The 26,163-nt window shown below is 41.4% G+C and overlaps 1 long non-coding RNA gene across 1 annotated transcript in view; it reads right to left on the reverse strand.

Moving 5' to 3' along the window:
• The window catches only part of LOC110482990 (uncharacterized), a 55,552-nt gene extending 32,746 nt beyond the window's left edge, over positions 1-22,806 (reverse strand). Inside the window, exons 1-2 of the long non-coding RNA XR_002467493.1 lie at positions 22,725-22,806; positions 10,768-10,885 (exon numbers count right to left, since the gene is read on the reverse strand). This is a non-coding gene — a long non-coding RNA (uncharacterized LOC110482990). The remainder of the gene's footprint in view (positions 1-10,767; positions 10,886-22,724) is intronic.
• Between the last annotated feature and the right edge of the window lie 3,357 nt (positions 22,807-26,163).

Consider the following 26,163-nt stretch of genomic DNA (forward strand, 5'->3'; position numbering starts at 1 on the left):
GAGCTGGAAACAAGGCATGTGCTGAATTAAGTTGTTCAGGTGGTTTGGGTGACAGAAAATGTGATGTGTGAGTGGCTGTGCTGACCAGTTCTGTGCACTAGGGCCCAGTTCTTCACCTGAGCATTTTCCTCTGTCCATAGCCACCATTTCTGTATTGTTCCTTTGACACCTGGCTTCATTTTTCACCTTTCCTTCTCTCCCCCATCTCTTTTGATCAATTCCTCCTTTATCTTTTTATCCTTTATGGAGTCTCTGAAACATAACCCATATTTACACATTAATTCAATTTTTCAAGCCACAATTTTGTTTTGTTTGTCCTTTTTTGGTTCTTTTATTTTTTTCTTTTTATGAGAAGGCATTATCTTGCCCAAACTTAGTTTTAAGCATTTGGATAAAAATTAGGGTTAAATCAAAGCTAACTGAAAAACAGAATGACAAACAAAATAAAAATACTCATCAATGCCTTCCTTTAGCTGGATTTTCTGCAGCTTTCTACATTGATACTATTCAGTATTATAAGCCAGCAATGTGAACTCCTGCAAGGATAGTGGCCCAAACTACACTTCTATTTCAAGCTGGGGTTTAAACTCTCTGATAGAAGGTCACTGGATGTGAGTTGCATTCTTGTATGAGGCAACATCACCTGGCTCTTCCCGAATTCAAACCCAGAGCAGAGTTGAGAACCTGCTACAAGTGAATCCTCAAGATGTTGCAGGTGCCAGCCAGAGCTGCCTCTGCTGATGCCACTTTGTGTCCCTGCCAGGCTGCAGAGCACTGACTCTTGCTCTGAGAATCCCATTTTGGGAGATCAGTTTGCAATTCTTGGTCTGAGAAGCTCTTGCTGAGCCCTGTTAACCCTTTAACAGCTTTTGGGTTGTGTTGCCTTCTGAGGTGAGCAACATCTCCACTCCTGGAACAAGGGACTCAGTTGTTCTCACTGCATTCTGTCCCAGGATCCCAAAATATTTTACCAGGTACCAAGTTGATGCTGCTCCTCAGATTTAAGAACTAAAGAAAGTGAGTGTTTCCTCCTTGGGGAAGGCCTGAAGAGCTGGTCCACCATTACCAAAGTACTGCCTGCTTGCCCTGATGATGCTTGACTGTCTTGTTCTTCAGGACATGGATTTCTGACACCATTCCCCTATCTAGGTGAAGTTATGTTGATGGTCCCATCCCTACCTCTGCAGGATAAAAAAGGGGTGCCGGGACCTCTGAAGCTGTTATTATAATTAACCCTTTCACTGAACAAACCATCTCCAACTTACACACAGGCTAATAAATTGGACATGACAACAGTGTTGCTGTGCTTTACAGATATTCTCAGATTGGAAGAAATTGTGGGTTTTTTTTTTTAAGATCACAATTTTTTTTGCTAAATCCCCTTCCCTTCCTGCTTTGATAAAGAAATAGTCAAAAAAATTACAAAAGAAAAGGAAATTTTCACATTGCGTACAAAGGAGGACAAAATGAAGCTAAGAGCAATTAGGCCAGGCAGATGAATAAGCTGCCTAGTGAGGTAGCTGAGTCACCATCATTAGAGGTGTTCGAAAGACAGGCCAGATAAAATCCTTGAGGGGGTCAGAGTGTATGGGAAAATCCTGCTCGATAGAGGAGGCTGACCCGCCTGACCCAGGAGGTCTCCTGCTTCTTCTCGTCTCTTTATTTAAAAACAGCGTTGAATTCAGAGAGTAACAGAGGAAAACAAAACCCAAACCAGGTGCCTGTGTCTGGTAAACAGTTTTCTTTTGTTCCCAGTGCTAAGTTGTGAAAAAAAAAAAAAAAGAGAAAGAGAAAAAACAAACTCTAGAATAAAAAATGTATGCGTGCTGTTTGCAGAAATGATGTGATAAAAGAGCTATGTCTGCTTAGCAGAAAGATGGAGCATCTTTCAGCAGACCTGACAGAGCGTGGAGGGGAAATTCTTTCAGTGTGAAGAGCTGGGGAGCACAGGTGAGGTTATGCACCTGTGCAGCAGAGAGAGAAAACAAGCATTTGCTCTCCCAGGAGCCTTCTGGGAGCGGGCCTGTGCAGCCCACAGCAACCCTTTTGGAAATTCAGTGCCTTCACGATTTGTGAAAATTTGACCCAGTGACTGTGGTTCTCAGCTGTGCATGAAAACAGAAATGGAAGCCTGGGCTCCCAGGGGTGAGGTCCAGCATTCCACACAGGGAAATCTGAGGCTCGTGTTGTTCCTCAGGTCAAGCTGATGATCAGCACTGGCCATGAAAAGAGTCAGGCTTAAGGCAATAAAAGTTCAAGCAATTCCCAGAAGCCTTCAGCACAAACACAGAAATACCCCTTAAGTAAGAGCAAGCCAAGACCATCTCACAGAAGGTGTTCAGCTCATCTCTGCTGATGGACTTCTCCAGGTGGGCCTGGGAGAGGACAGGAGTCAACTGCTGAGGATTCCATGGGACAAGTTTCTTTTTGCCCCAGCACTTAGGCTTTATACCTCATCCTTGAGCCACCCATGGTGTCTGTAATTTAACTGCCTAAAGTTTGTGGTCTCAGTTTGTCAGGTGTCAGAATCTGTGGTATTGATGGTTCCGAGATTGTAGAAAGTCTCTGTCTTTCAGCCCCGCTGCCAAAGCAGAAGCCATAATTGGTCTGTGCTGGTTTCCAGATTGTTTATTCTGTTTATCTCTCACATGTTCTGCTGCCCTGCCCAGCTCTGTCCTGCAGGGCAGCGTGTGGGGCTCTGCCCTCAGTGGGATGTGACAAACATTAAATACCAGAAACTCCCTGGGCTGCATTTACAAGAACGTGCCAATATCTGTCACCTACGTTGGACAGTGTGTCCCCAGCCTGAACCAACAGAAAAATACCAACACCACAGTGAAACATGGAGGGCATGAAGAAGGAGAAAAAGGACAAGGCACACCCAATTTCCTCTTTCTTGTCCCCTTTGGACCCCTCATCTAGAATCCTAAAATTTTACTTTTGCACCCGTGCCACACTTAATTATTACTCATATCAAACACTCAGAGCTTGTAATTCATCCTGTAAGATTGAAAACTCTTTTCCATGGACAGAGATCCCAGACAGTGTCTCTGGGGGCTCTGTCCAGGGGGGTTCCTGACCCCTGCCAGGGTCCCAGACCTGCCAGGGCAGCCAGAGGGATGTCCTGTACTCCCACAGTCAGGGCTTAACGTCTCTTCCTTCTCTGCCTACCTGCGTCTGCTGCTTTCTAGTGCCACTGAGGATTGATGCCACCAGAAAGGAGAAGCAACTGCAGCCCAAGAGTTCAGAAATGCAGGTGCATGATAGCCTATTTCTCCAGGCTGCAATTACTAACATGAGTTTTACGTCTGTAGGACAGCCTTGTTGCTGTTAAGAGTAGAAATGCTTTCTCTGGAGTGCACAGTTGTTACAGAATGACAAGATTTCACTGATAGGAAAGAAAATAAATGAGGGGAGTGTTTTTCTGTCTTCCCACAGCATTACAGTGAAAGGCAAGAAACAGAGGGAAAACTATTTTGATAAATGCAGAACTTTGGATTTATTTTCTGCTAGGCTTCAGCTAAGGTGAAGCCTTCTTATATAGTCAGTATTTTCTGAATAAAGAATAATAAAATGCCCTGTGTTCATCAGAAACCTTGCCATACTTGAGCGAAAAGAGTGGGAGCAGTAGCTGAGTCTTCAGGTGTGGGAATCCAGGGCTTCCCTCTGGCTGCCCTGGCAGGTCTGGGACCCTGGCAGGGGTCAGGAACCCCCTGGACAGAGCCCCCAGAGACACTGTCTGGGATCTCTGGCCATGGAAAAGAGTTTTCAATCTTACAGGATGAATTACCAGCTCTGAGTGTTTGATATGAGTAATAATTAAGTGTGGCACGGGTGCAAAAGTAAAATTTTAGGATTCTAGATGAGGGGTCCAAAGGGGACAAGATGGAGGAAATTGGGTGTGCCTTGTCCTTTTTCTCCTTCTTCATGCCCTCCATGTCTCACTGTGGTGTTGGCATTTTTCTGTTGGTTCAGGCTGGGGACACACTGTCCAACGTAGGTGACAGATATTGGCACGTTCTTGTAAATGCAGCCCAGGGAGTTTCTGGTATTTAATGTTTGTCACATCCCACTGAGGGCAGAGCCCCACACGCTGCCCTGCAGGACAGAGCTGGGCAGGGCAGCAGAACATGTGAGAGATAAACAGAATAAACAACCTTGGAACCAGCACAGACCAATTATGGCTTCTGCTTTGGCAATGGGGCTGACAGACAGAGACTTTTTGCAATTTCATAATCATCAATTCCACAGATTCCGGCATTCAGGTGTTATATTCTTGCCACTGGCCAGCACTGCTTTCCTGCTGGAAATGCAGTGGAAAATGCAGGTATTATCTGCCTAACAGGAGCTGTGAGCACAACAGAGCTGTGCTGTTTTGCAACAGTTTGCTGTCAGAGCCTGGGCTGGAGTCAGTGTTTATCACTAAGTTACTTCTCAGGAACTGGGCCAGATCAATACTGTATTCTTTCAGCCCTCTCTACACCCAGCAGGGAAGGCAATCACAGTGGTGCAGAACTCTGCACCTTCTGGAGCAGATCAATACCCTGACAGTGCTAAGCTTTGTTCCCTCACCAGCCTTAAGATGTTCTACATGATTGCTTAACAGTTTGTTTTCTCTTCTCCCTATATGACAACACTGCTCCCTTCCTGATCTTTCCTAATAACATCACTGTAATTGCCTTGACATGAAATAGCAGCACAAACAGAGATGCTTTGCTTTGAGGTGTTTTATCTCTTTATGAATGTCCATATTGGTTGAGGGTGTTGATTTCACTTTAATATGAAATCAGAGCTTTTTTTGGTATGTCTTATCTTATCTACATTGTTTTACTAAACTTGATTTTACTAGGCTGATTTTGGCTATGGGGATTGCACACAGGGGTTGCATTGCACAGTGTGGTAGATATAATAATAGTACTGAGGGAAAAAAATTTGCTTAAACCTTCTGTTGCTGAAGTTGGTTTTAGTTGAACTCCATTCAACCATATCTTGTTCATCTCAGAAATATTGTGGTGCAGTTACCTTTCAGCTTGTGCTAGAATCAGCTTCTATCTTATGCAAGCTGGATCTATAACTCCTGCCCCACATTTCTCTTTCTTGATGTCATCTGAAGCTGTAGAACCTATAGTTGTTTTTCAAAAGTACACCTGGTTTTTCTTTTTGAGAAATTATAGCATGTTATATAGCGTTAGCTAATGTTAAAATCAGTATTAGCCATTGTAAATTATCAGGTTTTCCTTTTAGAGCTGGGAAGTTGCTTTAATTACAGAAAATTCCCATTCTTGAAAGTGTTCAAGGCCTGGTTGGATGGGGCTTGGAGCAACATGGTCTAGTGGAAGGTGTTCCTGCCCGTGGTACATGGGGTGGAACTGGATGATTTCTTGAGGTCCTTTTGCAGCCCAAACCATCCTCTGATTGTAGAACACAGCATTAAGAAACTTTCCCTACTGATGTTGAAGGATGTTCCACGTTGCACATGCCTCAAAAGCTCTTCAGTGGATCTCTGCTACCAAAGGTGGGGCTGTTCCCTGTGCTGGAAATATCAAAGACAGGGCGATTCAGAGAAGTCCTTGCTGTTGACTTTGGACAGCTGTCAGTCCAATGGGAATGATTTATCAAGGATCTGTGTCTTCAGAGCTGTTTCACTGAAACACTGGGAATTATCCCTAGATGCCAGTGGCAATGGAAGAGGGATTTGGAACCAGGAGACAGCGAGCCAGGCTGACTCGGTGAGCTGCGCTTTGGAGAGTGTCAGACAGGATGATCACACTGGTCCCTCCTCTTCTTCTTATCTCTAAGTTTGTAGCTCTTGTTGGACAGACACACAAAGGGAGTTCTCCCTGAGACTTTGAACTGAATTACCACTTCATCACATGAAAACCTTCTGTCCTTAAGAGCGGCCCACGGGAATGTTGCTGTTTTGCTTTGATAGTTGACTTCCGCTCCATTTCCCAGGTAAAGCATTAATCCCTCCCAGCCCTCTCCTCATTTTGAAAGTCTTTAGCCACAGTTCTCTGTTAGGCTTTGAAAAGCATGTTGTAAGGAGCACAAACGGGAGATATGCTGCCTTCAAACAGCTGCTGCCCACTTCTGCATATGTGTAAAGTAGGATAAGATATGCAATTTGTAGGAACTATGATTACTGGCTTAAGGAGAAGATACAGCATTTCTCAACATTTTTGAGACATTAATACAATCCAGCCAGGCCATTTTCTGTAATGCGTGGTTCGCTGTATCTGATGTATATTTTTTTAATCTCAGACATAAAGGTAAATCCTTTTCATTTACATAAGCGGGCTCTATAAACCAGATTACCCGAATTAATCATAGATATTTAAGCATATTACATTGCTCTGTACCACAAGCTAGTATTCCTAGAAGGTGGATCAGAGATAAGGGTCCCATAAATTACTGACCAAATCCTTTAGTCCACCAGGCTTTATTTCCACTAAAATCAGTTTTGCTTGAGTAAGACCTTCTGGATTTGGCCCTGATACGCTTTTATATTCATAGACCCTTCAGATACAAAGAAAGCTCCATGAAGCAGTTGTATAATTTTTTTTCCTAGTCTTAAATTTACTGTTTCAACTCAGAGTATAAAAATAAGCAGTTTTTTAGTAATGGTGCTTTTAATAATAAACAGCCATATCTCTGTCCTGCTTGGCTTTTATAAGCCTTTTAGTTTTTATTTAACATCTCCATGATGATATTTCCAGTAAATAGTTTAAATTGTGAAATGTGAAAAGATGGCTATTTTACCCTCGCTAAAATAAAGATCTGTGTACAGTTATTCTCGAATATTTTGCCTCTCTGCTTCCTAGAAGGCTCCAAGTCTCATCTGTCACTTGCAGACCAGTTGGGCAGCCAGCATGCTGTTACATATAGAAGTATAGGGAATATTCCCCACGCACGGCTCTTTTACCCTAATCAGACACTGCAGATGCATCTTGTCAAGAGAATGCACCTCATGCTCAGAAATGAAAGGAAAATGACTTCAAGGAGGACAGAGCAGCACAGCGGCAGCTGACCCCACGCAGCCCCCACAGGCAGGACTGTCAGGAGCAGGGCAGGAGGATGAGCTGCCACCCGTGCCACTGCTGCATGGATTGCTCCTGCAGCTGGGTCCTGCAGCTGCCAAGGTCAGCGGGCCAGCAGCTCCCAGGCCGGGCTGGGGGAGCAGTGCGTGTCCCCAGCCTCACCCAGCCAGGGCTCAGGGGCTCCCAGGGGCTGGGGACATGCACAGGGGGCACATTCAGACCAGGGGTGGGAGCAGAGCGGGGTTTTCCTCACCAGCTTCCCAGAAATAACGTTTTCCCCCCTCCTTGTTATTATTCTCCTTATTATTTGTTTGCTTCCTAGCTCAGTCTCGTCCAGTCAAAAATGTTTCCAGCAGAGAATTTTTCTCTACTTCTAGCACACAGACATATGGACATACTTTAAAAAAAAAAAAAAATGTTGTTTTCATTTCAAGCTCCCTTTTAAAAAGGATTTGTCACTACCTGACACAGTCCTTACTCTGGGAGACTGCTAATGATTTCAGCAGGTTTTTTGTGGGAACTGCTGGCTTTTATCATATATTGTGATTGCAGTGGGGTACAGCAGCATCTTTATTTCAACAAATCAGAACTCTGCATTCAGAAGAGGTTAATAGAACAAGTAGCATTAAAGTGTGTTTAAAAGGTAGAAGGATATGGAAAAAAATTCTTTTTCAGAATGTATTTTTTATATTGTGGCTTCCTTTCCTTTGTCAGAAAAGCTTCAAAAGCTTAACCCGGTCCATCCTCTGGTCTCTTTCGAAGCCCTGCAACCCTTACTTCCCCTTTGGGCAAGAAACAGGTTTTGCCAAATTGTGCCTGCTGAACCAGAGTCCTCTACAGAGAAGGGAAGCTCAATTTTTTTTTTTTTTTTTTTTGGTGATTGACAGCTTGCAAGGACAAATAAAGCTCACTTCTGCTTTTTCTTCATATCTTATTAAATATGCTGCCATCCACAGTTCGCTCAAGATTGACACAGGATTGGAGAAAGAGGTCTTGTGCTGCTCTGTTGTTTTTTTAGCAGTCCAAGATTCCCCATTTACCTGTTCCCTTCCATTTTGTCCATCTCTTCCTTTATCTTTATTGCCTAACAGGAGCTGTGATTCTCAGGTGGCTCTCTCCAGTGCTGTGGGATGCAGTGCAAGGACACTATGCCCAGAGCAGTGTCACAAAACCACATTTCATCTTCTTTATCTCTTAATTATACACATCCATTTCATCTCTTAATTATGCTCTACCCAATGATGAAACCAGGACTGGCAGGTTTGTTTGTAGCTGGCCAGTTTTCTTCTTGCTTCCTTTTTAATGGGGTCTGCTTCAGTGCTGTGGTTGACCAGGTAATTGAGAGGAACACTGACCTTCTACCACACAAGCACAGAATAATTCCTATAAACTCTGATCTTTCTGGAAAAGGCTGTGTTGGAAACCAGGATGGGGATGGTACAATTAGTGCAGCCTGTTTCCAGTTGTCCCCATTTCTGGTGACTGAACTGAACCAAACAGGGAACAGGCTGGATGCCCCACCTGGGGGTGAGCACAGATTTTAGGACCCTGTGTCTCTTTGTTGCAGCATGTCCAATGAAAATGAGGACATGAATGTGCCAACCTCTGGGATTTCTGTGCTTTTGTAGTTCATATGCCCTTTTCAGACTCTTCTAACAGTAAATGCCCTTCAAAATTTAAGATTTTGTTTTTTGTTCTGGTCTACAGGGCCTGTTCACTTTTGTCTTTGACATTAGAGGATAATAATGAATACTGAGAATAATAGTGAAGAGACACATGTTAATCTGCTGGGGAAAGCTCAGCAGTTTCTGTGTTAATCTGGCAACAGAATTGCTTTGTGCCAAAGGTGTCCAAAATGCTGAGGCAGATACTTTTGTCATCATTTAAACTTGGGAACTTGGGCTTTGTTTCTAATCCAGTTTTCCGGGTGGCTCAGAAATGTGCCTGACCATTGTCATGCTGAGCAAGGCCTCCCCAAACAGAGAAACCCAAGCAAGCCTGCTTTGTTTTGGAAGGTCTTGGAAGTCAGGATGTCTTAATTAGTGCCTTCTTTCTCATAGCTCCTTCAGCTCTTTAAATGTAACAAAATGCAAGGCATGGGAAATGAGTTTCAGGAGATAAATATGGAAATTGAGAGGGAGGAGGGAGTGCTTATGTCTGTCCTGCACAGGTAAATGGAGTAAAAGCAAAACCCAAAAATGAATGTCTTGTTTTCAAAGCCCAGCACTTTGGTTCTCTGCCTCTCGAGCTGACAGAAGGAAGGCTGGGATAGTTCAGATGCTGATAAACTAGTTTGGATAGCACAGTGTTGTAGTTTGTGTCAGTTAGAAACTTTGAACCTAAAAACAATTGTTCAAATATTTCCTCTCTCTGTTCTGTCCCTCGTTATTCTCAGTCCCACCACTGAGATACAGACAGTTTTTCTGACTGCTGTTTTAAATTCTTTTCTCTCTGTCCAGTGTTATATTCTAGCACCACTGGAGACTTCAGGATAGTTCTGATGGACTAAGCTAACTCACAGTGTATAGGCAGGAAAAAGCAGAACCACTTTTAGTGATGAGGATAATTTTTATGAAGACCAGCAATATAAAGAAAACAGTAGAGAGAAAACTGGCAGAAAGTGGTCTTGACTGGGTGTGTTTCTCCTAATACCCATTGGCAAAAGTAGAACACTGACCTGTGGGGTTTTTCTAATGAAGAGAGAGTAGGACAGGGTAGCACAACCTTAAATTTTGTGACTATGTGCAGTCTTACCATCAAAATGAAAGTTCAGTAATTCCTAGTTCACAAAGGCCTTCTGTGTTCTGAATTTTACCAACTGTGATCTTAATTTATTAGTAGCATCAATAAACTTTTGGTGGGTCGGATTTTCTATTAATTTAATCAGAACCAGGATTTTTCCGTGAGTGATCCAGGGTGCTGCCCAAAGCCAGGGTGGTTACCTGATGAGTGATCTGCTGGGCTCTGCAGTCAGGTGGGAACATGAAGCTCCCTTGACAGTAGCAATGGTCACTGCAAAATGAAATCTGTAGCAGTAGCTAAACTGCAGCCATTAGATGCTATCACTGGGATTTGAAATTAAATTAAGCAGCTGGAATGCCTCCTATCCTGCTAACATCATCAACCATATCAAAGATAATCACTGCTTTTATTACTGCGAGCACAGGATGCGGCTGGAAGTAAAACTGCCGATTATCAGATCTCAGTTTAGCCAATTTTGACTTCCAGTTCAGAGATTTGAGTTGTCAAAAGGGACATTTAAAAAGAGATCAGTTCCTTTGAAGTAATAACACACAGGAGCCTGGGGGGCAGAGTCACAAAACTTCTGTACACTGGGTGGACTAAAACCACAGAAAATGCTTCCTGTTTTATAGGGGTGCAGAGAGAATATTAAAACTGCAAAAGCTGTTCAGACTAGGATGTAGACAGTCTGATGGTGTCAAGAAAAAGCCTTATTATCTCCTCTACTTTAGTGCTGTGGTAATGTTTTTTCCAGGAATATGAGGATTCAGGGAAAGGAGAAGTTCCGATTACTAATTATCTTCATATTCACATTGCTGGACTCTACATTTAGGGCTCTGCTCTGATCTCTGATGTGTGGTTGTGAATTACCACAAGCTTTGAAATAAAAAGACCCAAACACACCCTGCTGCTCTTGTGGTTGAGACACTCTGTGAAATATGCACTTAAATACCTGGAGCTGGAGTAGCAATGGGGAAAAGTCACTTACCCCCAGTTCAGTGAGGCTCTGTAGCACAGGACTTGGAACATTCCAGCCTTAGGACTCACAGGGCTCAAAAAGGCACCACACTTTTATACCGAGGAATAGTCCTGGAAGTTGAGATCTCCTGGAGAAAGATTGAAGAAAACTGAACAGAGCAGGGCATAAAGTCTAACACTGCTTATATGTATTATTGCTTCTCCCCTGACTCTCACAGTTGGAGCAGAATGATTCAACTTCTAACAGCTTTTTCAGGTTTGAGAGGTACATCAGATTTAGAAGAAAGATAACCCAAAGTGCAACTAAATGTTTGGTATTTATGATAACCTTGGTTTAGCATCACAAAATTTTATTTCCTGTTGGTGTTAATTTGTAGTCGCAAGGGTTTGCATTTCCTGATGAAAATTTCTCTTTCAGAAGGAAAAAGTAATGTACCTCTGTCTAAAAAAATTATGTTTTGATCTGGTCAGGTGCAATCCTTTAAGGGAACAATTGGTGGAGACTGCAGGAGAAAACAGAGTCTAGTCCTTTCATCTGCAGCTGACTGTCACTTCTTACCAGGAAAAGCCTCTTAGCCTTATCAATTTTAATCCCCCAAAAGGAACTTTTGCTTGACAAAAAACCCAATTGGTTCTTTGTTTTCAGTTCACGGGCACTTTGAGGTTGGCCCAGTGTAGGATCTGGTGTGAAACCTCCCAAGGTCTCCTCGCTGTGTCTGGCTGGTCAGGGAGGATCTGCTGGGCAGGAAGGCTCAGATTGCAACAAAGCCAGGAGAGACCTTGGAAAAGAAAGGTTGAGTTCATCAGTGGCCATTTCAGTAGCTGAGAAGGTCAGCTCTTCTCTAAACTGTGTCAGCATCCTTGGAGAGCTGGTTAAAGAAAATAGTATCATGTGCCTTTTACAGACAGAAGGGAACAGATCCAGTGCCCTCTGAAGCTAATTCAAAGTTTCCAGTTGATATGAGCTGACACTGCCTCGCGTCACTCCTGTGCTGAAGCTGTGCATATATTCTGGGCTAAAACCCACATGGAAGGAATGATTGAGTTGTCTTAGAGTGCAATCCCCTTAAATGCAAAGCCCAATTGAGCAGGCTTTGTGTTGGGTAACTTAAAGGGCTCAGAGAGAGCAGAGCCCTTGCCCACTTACAGCTAATAGTTTTTCATTTTTATTGATGACCTCAAATATTGCTGTTTTCACCACCCCAAATAGCTTTACACTTAGCAGCCGTTCTCAGGGTCTATGCCATGAGTGCTGTGAGGAATAAATGCAAAAGAGCTGTAAGCAAGAAGAAAAATTTCTTTTCCCAGGTGCCCCATAATAGTTTTTCCCCGTGTTCTCCCCATTCTAAGTGGGTATTTTGTCTGCCTAAGGGCACCAGGGTTGTATCCCAGGCAACATTGCTCTGATATTTTTCAGTTTTTGTGGGCAGCTGAACCCCAGCAGAGATGCTCTGGCTACATCACAGCCACCCCCTTGCATGGTGGCTCTCTTAAGAAAGAAGCTAAATTTCCAGTTTGATTGTCTAATTTGTTTTTTAATAATTGAGACAGATTGCTTTTGCCTTTGAGAATGGGTCCTTGTGTGCAGTCAGGTGAGCTGTTTGCTATCAATGTCTGCTCTAGTATCAGATAAGTAGAAAACCCCCTCAACCTGACAATTCACTTGAGAATAATCTGATCTGGTTTGCTTTGCTGTTTCCTCTTGAAGTGGACAATGGCTTTTCCCCTGTTAAAAAGTTGACACAATGAGACAAGTGTGTGATTATTGTATCCCTTTATGTCATTTGAGTAACTTGAGATAGCCGGGTGTAATGTGAGTAATCTGTGTTCACCACCCCTTGAATCTATCTGGAGTTGATTGGCGTATCTGTGCATTTTAACTTGTCTGGAAGGCTCTTATCTCCTTACTGCACAGCATCAGTTGCAAATTTTAAACCTTTCCGTTCAACTTTATGTTTAAGTGTGTTACTCTTCCCCTTTCCTCTTAGGGTCTTAGCAGGGAGCTGTTTTTTCTTTCTTTGGTCGCTGGGTTTGTTTGAAGTAAAGGCAGAGACTCCTTTAAAACAAATGAATCAGGGGAAGGCAGGTAATGCAGCTGACAGACAGGTGATCCTGATAACACCGCCTGGTGCCTGATAGACTGCCCTTGAACATCTGAGCCATTCACACCATTTTAGGCACTTAACACTGCTTCTCCACTACTGAGCAAATCATTACTTTCCATCCTGACCCATTAAAGTTAAGGCCTCCCTGTGCCTTTCGGGTGCAGCCTGTGGTTACAGGGTGATGCTGAGCAGAGCCACCCCCTGAGAGGTGCTGCAGGTGCTGTCCCTCAGTGCCTCCAAGCGTGCATGGGAGCAGGGCTGCAGTGCCAGCCCCAGGCAGTTGCCAAAGCAACCTATTTTTTTTTCTTCTCCTTCTTCTTCTTCATTATTTTTATTTTTAACCTGTGCTTCCCTTTGAAAAGACACAGATTAAAAATGAATCTTGAGAATCACCTTTCCTTTAGTGGTGTTGCACTGTAAATGTCACTTCCTTTATTTTGAGTGAAGGTGACGGAAAAGTGTGGTCTTAAGGAACAAATGTCATGCTCCGGGGAAGAGGAGAGGCAGTGAGATATGTTCTAAAGGAAGGTAAGATGCCACTTTGATACTAAATTTGTCCCATTTATGTAAGCTCAGTTTGAGACTTCACCAGCTGCCTTGGTTTCCCCTGACAGATGCAGAATCCTCTTCAGGAATGTGCAGTGATTTTGAGGTCTTAAGCATACAGACCCCCCTGCTAAATCAGAATCATAGAAAGCCCTGGATTGGAAGGAACCTTAAGGATCATCTTGTTCCAATGCCTCTGCCATGGGCAGGGACACTTTCCCCTATCCCAGGTTGTTCCAAGCCCATCCAACCTGACCTTGGACACTTCCAGGGATGGGCCAGCTTCTGACTCTCCTCACTGGCAGAAGTAGCTTCTGTCTCATCTGCTCTGGCATTTTCCTCACTGTTCTGCTATTTCATGGAAGTTTTCTCCCTTTGTGGAGCAGTGCAGGCACGTCCTTTGTCCTTTTGCTCTCTCAGCTGAGTGAGCACCAGACTATCCACGCAGTGCCCACCGGGACTGCCTTCCAGCCTCCTGCTCCTCTGCCTCATGACCCTTGAAGGATGTGGGTTACACCTGGGATTGGTGGGGCATTTAGGGTCAGTTCCCCCAAAACAACTGCCTTCCACATCCCTCCAGTAGGCATCTCTCTCTTAAAAATGTTTAATAAAATGTAGGAAGCTGTGGTGGATGAGTGACTGCAGGTCTTGCTGCTGTCAGGCAATGTGGCTGTGTAACAATCTCATGTCGTAGTGCTCAGGTTAGGATGAGAAGTTTAAAAACCCTCCCCTATATTTGAACTCCTGAGGGTTGCTCTGATTTTCTGTTCTTTTGCATTATACACAATGGGATCATAAGCTTGGCAAATGAGAAATAAACAGAGAATACTGTGATTAAAAATGTACAATACATAGTATAACCTTGCACAACAAAATTAGTACTTTGCTAATTTAGTCCCAAAGCATATTGATTAAATGCATTTTACCACTTCAGTGTACACTGGAAAATCCAATTAATATAAAAAAAAAAGAAAATGAAAACATTCAAGTCACTGAACTCTGGATCATAAATGTTAATCCATCCTGCAGTATCTTTTGAATAGAATACACACTAATTTTCTCTCATTGTTACAGAACAGATTTCACATAAAATAATGCTGTAATTGTTTGGGGAAAAAAAAGTATTTGCCATTTGGTTTTTCCATTTGCTCCTCCTTGATTGAATTCATTAAGAAAGGATTTTTTTTTTTTCAGTCCATAACAGCTTTCAGCAAAGTCTCCTTAGTTGAGAACTTTTAGAACAAAAAATGTCTGCACATTTAATGTACTAGAAAAAGAAGCCTCACACAATATTCTACCATAGGTATAGAATTTGACCAAATGTAGGATTTTTTTTGGACAATGTCCATGCTCAAGATGATGGTGAGGGAAATGAGTCTTTCATATCAGCTGGTTGCCAAGAATTCAGCTTCTCCTAGGTGAATGTGAAGAACAAACTTCTGGCCAAAGGCTTTGTGCCAGCATTACCTACAGACAGTGGAAATGATGGAGTTTTTTATTTGGTACCTAAATTGGGGCAGAATGTCAATAATCCAAGGTCTTTGTGTGCTGTTAGAGCCAGCATAGAAATTCCTATGTCATCAGAGACTTGATATAAATATAAAGTTGATATAAATTCCTGCTGGAATTGATAAGGTTTGCATTCAGCACACTTAACTATAGATGAAACAATTTTCCAGCAAGTCCTGGCATTTTTATCGAGGCTTGGTGCAAAAAGGGAAACTTGGTTTTGGGAATCTCTGGTGAAGACACAAGCTGATGGAGCTGTTGCATCCATGATGGGGAATTTTTTCCAGAAAAGAGATGCTACCAATGGGATGCATCAGCTGAGTGGAATGATGAGAAATTTACCATTTCCAGCACTCTTGAACTCTTACAAATCAGTGATATTGTGGAAGGTTTTAGCTGTGGTTTGGTGTTGGGATCATATTTAGGGAAACATTTCTGAGACAGCACTTTCATTGCTTTAGCAGCACAGAATTCCTGAGGTACCCATGGGAATATGTTGGTGTCCAAGGGAACGTGGGTGAGGGGACATCCCTTCTGGAGCCTTGTGTGCAGGGAAACACCTGCAGAAATCTTCATTATTCTCTTGTCCCAGTGCCTCCCCCAAAGGCTGTGCTGTGTTGGGTACTGGCTGTTTCACAGGGAATCCATGGAAAAGCCCATGTGCACTTCACCTGCTGCTTGTGGGTGGTCTCAGAAGGTATTTTCCTCACCCTCTCCCTCTTCTTTCTTGTGGAAAGAAGAGCAACTGAGGTACTATAAAAATAAAATGTTGCTCTCAAATGAGCATTAATTCTGGCACTTTTATAAATACTTTTCATCCTCAGACAGGACAACATTTACAAGGGTAGCCCAGTGAAAGTCGTGGGAACATTATCCCATCATAACTTGTTTTTATCTAAGTATGCTCAGATAAATACTGCTACATGATATATTTGGATATATCTAAGGCTTTTTTTCACGAGGTTGATATTTATATTTTTACATGGCCAAGCTTTACTACCGTTGCAATAGCATTTTGTGCCATTTGATTGCCAGTGCTTTAAAACATAGTAAGAGTGTGAGGAACTAGATATTTCAGACTATTCCTTTCCAGTTTTAAGCATTTTACGTGCATATTAGACTATGATATATCTGTACATTTCACCCTATCACTGTGCACACTTGCGTGTAAAGAAAAAGCCTTCATATCACAATAATTTATTCTATGGAGTGTGGTCATGATATTTTATGTTTTCTATATTTGGTTGTAATTGTGGCTAGGAAATACTCTTTCCCAGAATAATTCTGTTCCCAGTACAAATCAAGTGAGCTAAAGACAGACTTTTTAGACTGTCCTTCATTTATTTCCTATGCTTTTTACTAAGACCTGATTTTGGTGTTGTGTACATTACAAGGAATAGCTTAGAAATTTAATATATCTGAAGAAATAGAAACTGGAATGATGGTGCAGAAAGAAAAGAGGAATAATCAAATTCTGCTCGTTCTGGGTAGGGGAGTTGTAATGATCCTATACATCCTAACTTCTGTATTTCTTGATTTTTGGGACAAAATGAAGAATTCTGTTGGATAGGAAGGATTCAGTTAAATTCTTTCCTTTCAGTTTAGTCTTGTTCTGCACTTTGCAGCACTGCTCCATAGAATTCTGCTAAAAGTCAGATAAATAAACTGATATTCCCTCAGCCTTATCAATGAGTTTGAAACAGGTTGTATTATGGTCTCATCCTAACATAATATATTGCACTTATGAATTAGAAGGCTAAATCTTCAGCAGTTAAAATTTTCCCTCATTCAATGTGCCTTTGCACAGAAATATTTAATAAAAATCAGTCTTATAGAATTTCTGTTCCCATCTGTTATAAGTGTGTAATTTTTTAACACTTTGCTTGTATTTAAGAAAAATTAACCTCATAATATTTTTTTATCTTATTTTAAGAGAAATATGTATATCAAAGATGTGGTATTATTTCCCTAGAAGATATTCATAAACACTAACACTTTGGACATTAAATAGTGATAAAAAAATTGAGATGGTAATTAATCCATTCTACATTTATGGGCTTGATTAGCTGTCATACAAAAAACGGTTGGTGAGGCCAAATCAGGTTATTCCAGCTTTCTTTCTTCCATCAGCATGTGCCCAAAGAGAGTTATTAGCTCATTTTGGTTGTTCACTGGCAGTCCCAATGCGGTTTGGGAAGTGTCTGCCAGCAAATGTCCTTAATATACATGGTTGGAAGGGGAATAGAAGCACCAAATCCATAAATTTGCCATATCCTGCTGAACTGAAAATGTCTCCATGTGCCACTGCTGAGATTGTATATTTTTAAAAATTGTACGTTTGCATGTTTTCTTCTCCTTTGCCACCAGCACTCAGATATCACTTACACAGGCAGGAAATTCATGTTCATATATTAATTTATTTGGTTTTAATTTTTTTTCCCTGTGATATTCAGAGTTAATTTAATACTTCAGGGTAATTCTTTTTTCTCTCCAATTTTAGGCATAGTGTATTGGATATTTTATATTTTGAAGTGCCTGTGTTTTGGAATATGTATATGTACATGCTTGACGTGCATCTGCTCGGACGTTTCAACATTATGTTTGCAAAACTAATCTGTCAGAACTAAGAGGCAAAGGGGTGATGGAGATTTCAATTTTTTTAAAAAAAAAGAAAGGGAAGAAAAATTCTGCCAATTCTTTTTCCTTGCAAGAAATTCCCTGCATGACAAAATAATGGCAATTAATGACATGCTTTTTTTAGTAATTCCTTGCTTGTGGAGACTTATTGTACCTTGTTAAATACCTGTTGTTCAGCAGCCCAGAGTTGTCCGTATTTTGCAGAAGCATGACAGGATTATTAACTGTACAGTTGTATTATGGAGTTTAACGAACAAATGTTTTTCAAGTCTAATTTATTCTTAACGAGAGTAGTGTTAATTCATTTTGAGCTTTGCCTGGGAGGTGAGACCTCCAAAATTGTCCCAAAGGTGATAGCATACTTTTATTTTAGTGCAATGACTTTTTAGCATGTTGCATCATTGCATATATTTATTCATCATCCTTACACCATCCCCGAAAAGCGAGATTAAGGCGCAGGGATCAATCCAGCCCACCTCTTAGGAGCTCTGCTTGTGTTTAACCACAACCCTGCACATCACCTCGGGACAAGAAGTGGAGAAAACAACAACCATTCAAAACCATGTAAGAGATAAAGGACGGCGGAAATTAATTGCGTGATTAGATATTAGTCAGCTTTCCTATGGCAACAAAAAGCGGCATGGGATTTTGTTGGTTTTTTTTTTTTTTTTTTTAATTCCTAGAAATACTTAGTACTTGTTTCTTAGCTTATCAACAGCATGTTGTGGCTGTGTCAGGCAGAAACATTAGCTTGTGAATTAGCCCTGAGGCACTGTCCTATATACCACTATGGAAGCGCCTGGTGTGGGATCCACTGACTCAGAGGAACAGTGCCTCCTGCTGATTCTGTCTTCAATCCAAACACTGACCTTGCTCCCCTGACGGGATTTGACAGGTTTACAACCCACGGGTGTGGCTGTCATAGCATCATTTTCCCCCCCTTTTAGCTTCTTCTCTAATAAACTTGTTAAACGTTTTGCATTAATAGGGAAACTTATGCAATGGGTGTCTCGCTGTCTTTGACAACTCATTCAATGTCAACCATCAACAATTTTCCTTTAATGGACACGTAACATCCCTGGTGTGATGATTTTTTTTTTTTTAAACTTTTGGTGTCAGATTGATAAGCCTGTGAAATAGAATAGCTACACATAATGCCGCTTTATCCTCACAATTGACAGTGAGGCAGTGAAGCAGAACCTCAAGAAAAGCGACCCAGTTCTGCATGTGTAACCACACAAGAACCCAGACTGGTCCCCAGTCCCAACTAACGTCACAGCTTCATGACATCTGAGCAAATAATAGGGAGAGAGTGTGAGTTTGTGAAAGTAATTATATAAAGCTGAAGGCAGGGGACAAAAAGAAGTGGGGTGGGGGGAGAAAGCAAGCGGTTTCAGCACTTTGACAATGTCCACAGCTGTGATGTCATAGGCACAAAGATGATAATAAAATTTGGCCAATGTGGTGTCAACTACACCTTGCTCCTTTTGTCTTTCCCCTCGTATAATTTTGTATCCATGTGTGAATCGGCTCATTAGTGGAGGAGAGTGAAAATTGAGGTCAGGGTATTTAAACCTGACCTGTGCAAAGGCCATGCAATGCCTAAGCCCACCGGGGGTTTCACTTCAGAGCCCTGGACCACCCTTGAAGGTGACACCAATTCAAGCCTCATTTTATAAAGGCCTTATTAATTATTGTCTTTATAAGAAGGAGAAGCCATATAAAGAAATGTGTCATTCTTAGAGTAGGAGTAGGCAGGAAAAAAAAAAAAAAAAGAGAGAGAGAGAGAAAGAGAGAAAGAAACAGAAGATCAAAAGAGAGCTTTTTTTTCCCTTTTGCTTTTCATGCCTCAGAACCTCAAAGGAGGTCGGGGAACAATCAGGCTTAGGGGTCTCGTGTGCTTTCTGGCAATTAGACTCAGCTGATGGGCTGAAAGGGATTGAATGGCAGGGTTCAAGGCCCTTCTCCAGAGCTTCAGACAACAGGCTTTTCCAAAGCAGCAGAGCAGCAGACACCACTGAAATAATTTCAAATGGAGACTTACAGCCAGGGATTCATTAATTCACCGGCCTAAACAATTACTGGAACATATAATGTCTCTATATACACTTTGATAAAGACTGTCATCCTAGACCTTCATTTTCCCCATTTTTATTAGAGATTTTTAATGTCAGGTTTGAAAAGAACCCTTTATTTCTTCAATTATCAAATTAAACCTTTTATTTTTTTTTCAGGGTGGGGAGGGGGGGTATATAAATTGCAGAATTTTTGTTTTATGGCTGCAATTGATTTGAATTACAAGAGGAGACTGAGAAAGTTTTGTAAAGCATCCTTAAACACTCAGTCATAAATAGGATGGGAGCCTCAGTAGCAAGAGATCCCATCCTCCTCCTTCCTCTCTTTAAAGAGGGTGGTCTGGGACAAATAGATTTAAATGAGCTTGATGTGAGAGAATTAGCTAATAGGGGACATGCAGCAGAGCACTCTATACAGGCTGCATTTGCTTATGGAATGTTTTGAACTGAAAAAACTGAATTAATGCACTTTTAGTACAGTTGAAATGTTTTTAAAATAAGAGAACAACGTATTATTCTATTTTTTTCCCTAGTGTAAATTAGATGCATTCAGAGATGAAAGGATGTAGTACAGATCTGTGGATCACTTATAAAATATATATAGTATAAATATAATATAGTGAATATATATATAGGCTATATATATAATATAGTATTTTATCACTTACAAAATAATTACAAATACAAAGTATTCCTATAAATATTATAGGTAGGTAGGGATAGGTGCCTCTAGTGCACTTTGGGAAGGGACCAGATGTGCTTGGTAGAGGAAACATGGACCTAGGTAAAAACCTGTCCTGTGCAGAGTCAGATATAAAGTCTAATTTGGAACAGTCAAAAGTGAGGTTTGAATGGAAAATTGGATTTGTGACTAAATTAAGTTTTGTGTTTGCTCCTCAGACTCTTGTTTGGTGGGGTTTTTTTGTTGTTTGTTTTTGTTAGGGGAGAGGCTGCAAAAGTCAGCATGTTTTAACAGAGAAATATTTCAACTGAAAATGTTTTGTTTGGAAAGTACCATCATCATGGCACTTGGAAGTGCTGGTTCAGGTACCTGCTCAGCCAGCCCTGCCGCGCAGCGTGGGGCACACCAGCTAGCTCAGGTCACAGGGCAACAGGAGGTTTTTACATATGATTTTGAAAGAATTCACCGACTTGCTCACCACACTGAACGCTGTGTTAGAAGAATCCAACATCCTCTAACCACACCACAAGGGTTTGCTTGATATTGATGGGGTCCTTGCCTCATTCCTGTGCCAAAGCCCTGCTGATGTTTGGAAGTCCCGACCAAAACATGAATATTCCTGTGCAGACAGTGTTGGGAAAGAAGCCTGCCTATGATGTGGTTCCAGTTGTGTCATGGTTTAACCTCAGCCCCACAGAGCCACTTGCTGACTTCCCCTCAGTGGGATGAGGGAGAGAATTAGAAAGGTAAAAGGGAGAAATCTCATTGAGTTGTGTTGAGATAAAGACAATTTAGTAGGTAAAGCAAAAGGTGCACGTGCAGAGAAAGCAAAACAAGGAGTTCATTCCTCACCTCCCAGGTGTTGAGCCATCCCCAGGAAAGCAGGGCTCCAGCACAATGAACAGTGACTTGGGAAGACAAACACCATCATTCCCAACATCCCTCTTCCTCCTTCTTCCCCAACATGGCACACAAGTATGAGGCACTGAGATATCCTCAGCACAGGCTTGTAGTAACTGTAACTTAATTCATCTTGCTCCCATTTTGGAGTTTAAGAGACAAGCTAAATCAAAACAGATAGACCCAAATGATGCACCTGGGAATTAGTGTAATTCTGTGGTGCCCATAGAGGGTATCCATCAACCAAGATAATGATGATGGGGATCACTTGGATATTTACTACACACCTAATACACCTGGGAATGCTGGCTTAAGTGGGCTATTTTGGATTCCTTGGAAGGGGAAAAGGAAGGATACAGAAAGGTGGGGTGGGTTAAAGTGAGCTACCGTGAGTTATTGTGAGTAAGAGCCCTTTCCATTACAACAAATGAGCACTGTAATGAGATTCATTGAGGCAAGTTGTAGCGCCATTGTACTCCAGGCTTACTTAATACATGAAGCTAACAAGACTAGAGATTAGAGTTGTCTGTTCTGTAGGTCTGTGTAGTATCCAGGCCAAAGAATTCCTTTCCACTGCATACCTTTGTGCATGACTTTTGCTTTTAGTTGTCTAGCTATCAGATGAAAACCATTATTTTTTGCCATTTTGGAACAGGAGCCTTGGATATTTATTTGGCTCCTTTTTTTTTTTTTTTTTTTTGTTTGTTTGTCATGTGTATAACAATACTGTGCATTGTTAGCTGGCATTAAACATATTTTGAGATTGTTAGTTTATAATCTGTAAAACTCTTCCACCCAGGCTAGACTATAATGCCAGTTTCTTATGTCTTTTTGTCTCTTACCTGTTGAACTTATTTTTATGACCTCTATTTACCTTCGTTGTACAGCTTTCCCCTCTGATGGATATTATTTGAAACTCCACTGTGGTCACTGTGTCCCTTTTTTGTGAGGTATTAATGTTTGCTGCAAGGCAAGGAAGGACTCCCATATACTAGCATTTTTGTACTTCCCTATTCTCCCCTGTGGTTGAATTCTTGCATATTGCAGATTCTTCTGGATTTAAATTGCATTTTTAACACAATGTAATATGGGTGCTGCCTCAAAATATGGGGAAGATCTTGAAGAGGGAGGTGCAAAATCCTATTTAGTCACCCCTGCTCATCCCTGTCAGTCCAGTGGCCTTGGGTACCACAAATGTTATCAGCAGGCACCTGTCAGGACCATTCTGTCAGAGTTTGCCTCACAGTAGAGGACATGAGTGAAATCCTCTCCCCCAGAGTGTGTCTCCCTGTGCTTTTTGAGACTATTCTTTCAACTCAACCCACCAGCCACCTTCAGCTGTAATCTGTCTCTTCCCCTCCATCCTGCCCCGTTCCCAAAGCAAGCCTCTTTGTCCTTGCCCAGTGCCCATTTACACCATTCCCAATCAATCTTCATTGAATGCTGTGGTACATCATTAACTTGTCTTCCAGCAAGCCACTTAACCCCCTCCACCCCGGAGCAGATTCATTACCTTGCCACCTTCCCACGAGTGCTGCCATCCACGCTTGGCTTGGGCTGTTACTGAGGCACGGATTCATCATCCACATGGCTGCTTCTCTGCTCCCAGCACAACTGGCCTGACTTTATCTGGGAGATATCCCACAAGGAGATATCCTGAGGAAAAGGATATCCTCAGGAAGTTTGTCTGCAGATTAAACTCGTGCTGCCCCTGTTCCTCTCTGTTGTCACCCAGCAGACACAGGAGTCGTGATACAGCCCTTCCTTCTCCATGGTCATGGTTGATTTTGGTGAGCTCTGAACCAGGGCTGGGCTTTGTATAGGGCACAGGATGCAGAATGCATCCAAATTTTGTTATTTCGCAAATTTACACATTTTCTTCTATTTTCTGTATCGTTATTCAGACAAATTTGTAAGACTTACAGGTGTAATGCACAGTAGTTTTATACTTGGATTGGTATCAGACCTGAAATCCAGAAATCCAATACTTCAGTCTCATAAGTGGATAAATATTAGAACTATTTTTTTAAATTTCATCCCTCTAGGAGCCTCATTTTACTCATACTTTGCTCTTTTTATTTTTAATTTCTTCATGCTAGTTTCAAAGGAAATTGAGCAGCTGAGGTAGTTCTTTTATTGCTGAAAAGCCCCTCAATAATTCTGAGTTGATAGCCCACTCTACAGTTGCTGATCTGACTTTGGTAATCACACATCACATTATGATTACCAAGAAATAACTGAAGAGCGATTATGCAAATCCTGGAGTTTTAATTGGCTAATAATGACTTTAAGACAGAGTACAATGATTCATATGTTGTGTGTTTTTGAGGGGAAAAATCCAAAGTAATTATGTAAATCATTTGCCTGTAACAACTAGTCAGATGCAAAGCTTTGTTTGGATACGGAGGGCGCTCAGTAATGCATCAAAACTGGAGCATTCCTGTGATGCACAGAGGCTGCTCCACTTCAAATGTGCTGTATTGTGAATAGGGACTGATTTAATTCCTATTATTTCTTGCACTATCCTTGAGGAAGCTAAAACAACCCTCCAAGCTCACATATATGCTTAAGGCGATTGTTTAGCCCAGGAGATAAATGGGAAAAGAAAAATTCCATTTTCTAGAGGAGGATTGTAAAGAGATAATATAGTTCTTCTGTTTTTTTTTTTTTTATGTTTAAGATTCTGTGTCACAGCCAAATTTATTCACTATTAAAGATACTCTTAATTAGTAACCTTATACTAAAAGCTTCTCTTTAGCTTTTCTGCTGCCATGCTGTTATAGGACCTCTAGGCTGGCTTTTTAAATTCTACATGTTATTCTTATTAACACTGATTTTAAAAAGTAATCCTCATGGGGGTTGTAGATTTTTTTTTGAGATTCATTGAAGAAGTCCTGCTCTGTCTTCCTCACCCTGAATATTGGCAGTTTGGTACAATTTCTGTACAACATATTAGGAATTGTAAATAACTTTCACAACTTTTTATTGTACTTAAAATAAGCATAGTTTGGGTGATATTATGGTGAATACAAAAATTTCACATCAGGTTTGTCTTGGGAAACATACTTGGAGTAGGGAGCTGGAGAGAAGACAGCGGTTTCATGATAGCCATGAAGAGATGGTTTAACCTTAAAGAGTTCCAGCCAAGGCTCTGGTTGAGGGCATTGCTGCCCAGTCTTTGTGTGACTCATGGCTTGGATGCCCATTATATGTATTTAATGGAAAACTTAGCTTTAATATAGGTCTATTCTCTATCCTAGCCCTTGAAAGTAGTGTGTTTCTACTAACTTTATTGATCCACTGTGGGTGTTGGCTTTGTTCATCTGTCTGTCTGTCTCTCTACAGTGGGAGAAGCTCAGACCCACAGACAAGAAAAGATAAGAGTGAGGCAACAACGTCACCACATTCAGAATGTCTTATGTGAAGACATAAACTTTGTTTTTATATTTCTCCTAAATCTCAGTTTGGGCCGTTCAGAATGGGAATGACTTTATAACTTTTGTCTACACCTTCCAAAAAAGAGTTTCCACTTGCTATAATGAATGAGACACAGAAGTGAATCCTTGGAAGAGCAGATTCGTTTATACATAGGAAATCGGTACCCTTTTAATGCTGCTGAAAGGTGGTAATGAATGTGAGGAGGAGAGGAGGAAGGGAGAGAAAAAGGGAACCTGTTTCCCATGGAGGGCACTCGGGGAAATGTGGTCTTTAAATGCCTGAAAAAAATATTGAGAGAGAAGACAAAGAATTAAAAAAAAAAAAAAAAAAGGTAAGTGAGGAAATGTGGAGAGCCAGCACATTGTAAAGCCCCTGCAGGCCAGTGAAGAAGTTTTTAGTGATTCAGTGCAGTTTTGCTCTGACACACAGTGAGCAGTTGAGCAATACCCTGAAGCTGACACATTTGTCTGCACAACATGCAGACCTGGCAATGCCAAAACATTTTGCAGGTCTGTGCTTTGCTGGATCGATTGTGTAGGTAGGATTCTTGGATGTCAAAATTAATTTTTTTCCATTCTAAAATTTCCTCACTTTTTTGTGTTTAGAAAGAAAAAATAATAAAAAAAAATTCCCATGTGATAGTTGTAAGAAGAACTGAGAATTTATCCACATTTTTGGGCTTCTCCATACAAAAATAATTCAGCATTTGGAAATTAAACATCCATGAAAATTTAATAGCTTTCATTTTTTACTGGAATGACACGTGTCATTTCACAGTTTAGTGGTAATGGAGAAGAGCAGGGATCTGGGAGTTTGTTGTGCAGGCAGTGTACAAGCAATTTTATGCCTATTGTATCATGAGGGGGACAGGACAGGATGTGCATGTTCCATTTTCTTCTTGTAAAGGCACCTGATGCCACGAAGTCTGTAGATTCTGTGAGATGATAGCCCTGTTCTTTGTGCCTTGGCCTCAAAAGTACAACTTCACCCCCTTTTCTGCCTGAGACTTTTAAGGAAACATATTTTCTTCCAATAATTTGGGCACTGACTCCTGCTCTCCTCTGGCTTGGCATTTGTGGGTAAAGGTGGATGTGGATGTTCCAGTTGAGATTGGCAGGGCATTCTGTTCCCCTGGTGTTTGCTTTGCATAGGTATGAATAAATGTGCCGAATTTCAAATGTGAGGGATGTGCCTGGGGTCTGTACTTCCCTCCCACAGGTGAAGAGATTCAAAAATGTAGAAGCCATCAGTTTTCTGGATATTTTAAAGCAGGAGGAGGATGAAATGTTAGGATCCTGAAGCAGTGCAAACAGGGCTGCCAACATATCTCTAGACCATCCCACCCTATAATCAAATTGCACTCTTCTGATTGATCCATTCTGCCATGCCCAAGCAACTGTCTGCTGCATCAAATTCAATGCTGTGTGTGGCTCAGTGAGGTGAAAATAGTGCCCTAAAACAAATAAAGTTTAAAAATATAAGCAAACCAAAGAAGAGTTTAAAAAAAAGTTGTT

Source organism: Lonchura striata, chromosome 11 (genome assembly GCF_046129695.1).
Source record: "Lonchura striata isolate bLonStr1 chromosome 11, bLonStr1.mat, whole genome shotgun sequence".
Lineage (NCBI taxonomy): Eukaryota > Metazoa > Chordata > Aves > Passeriformes > Estrildidae > Lonchura > Lonchura striata.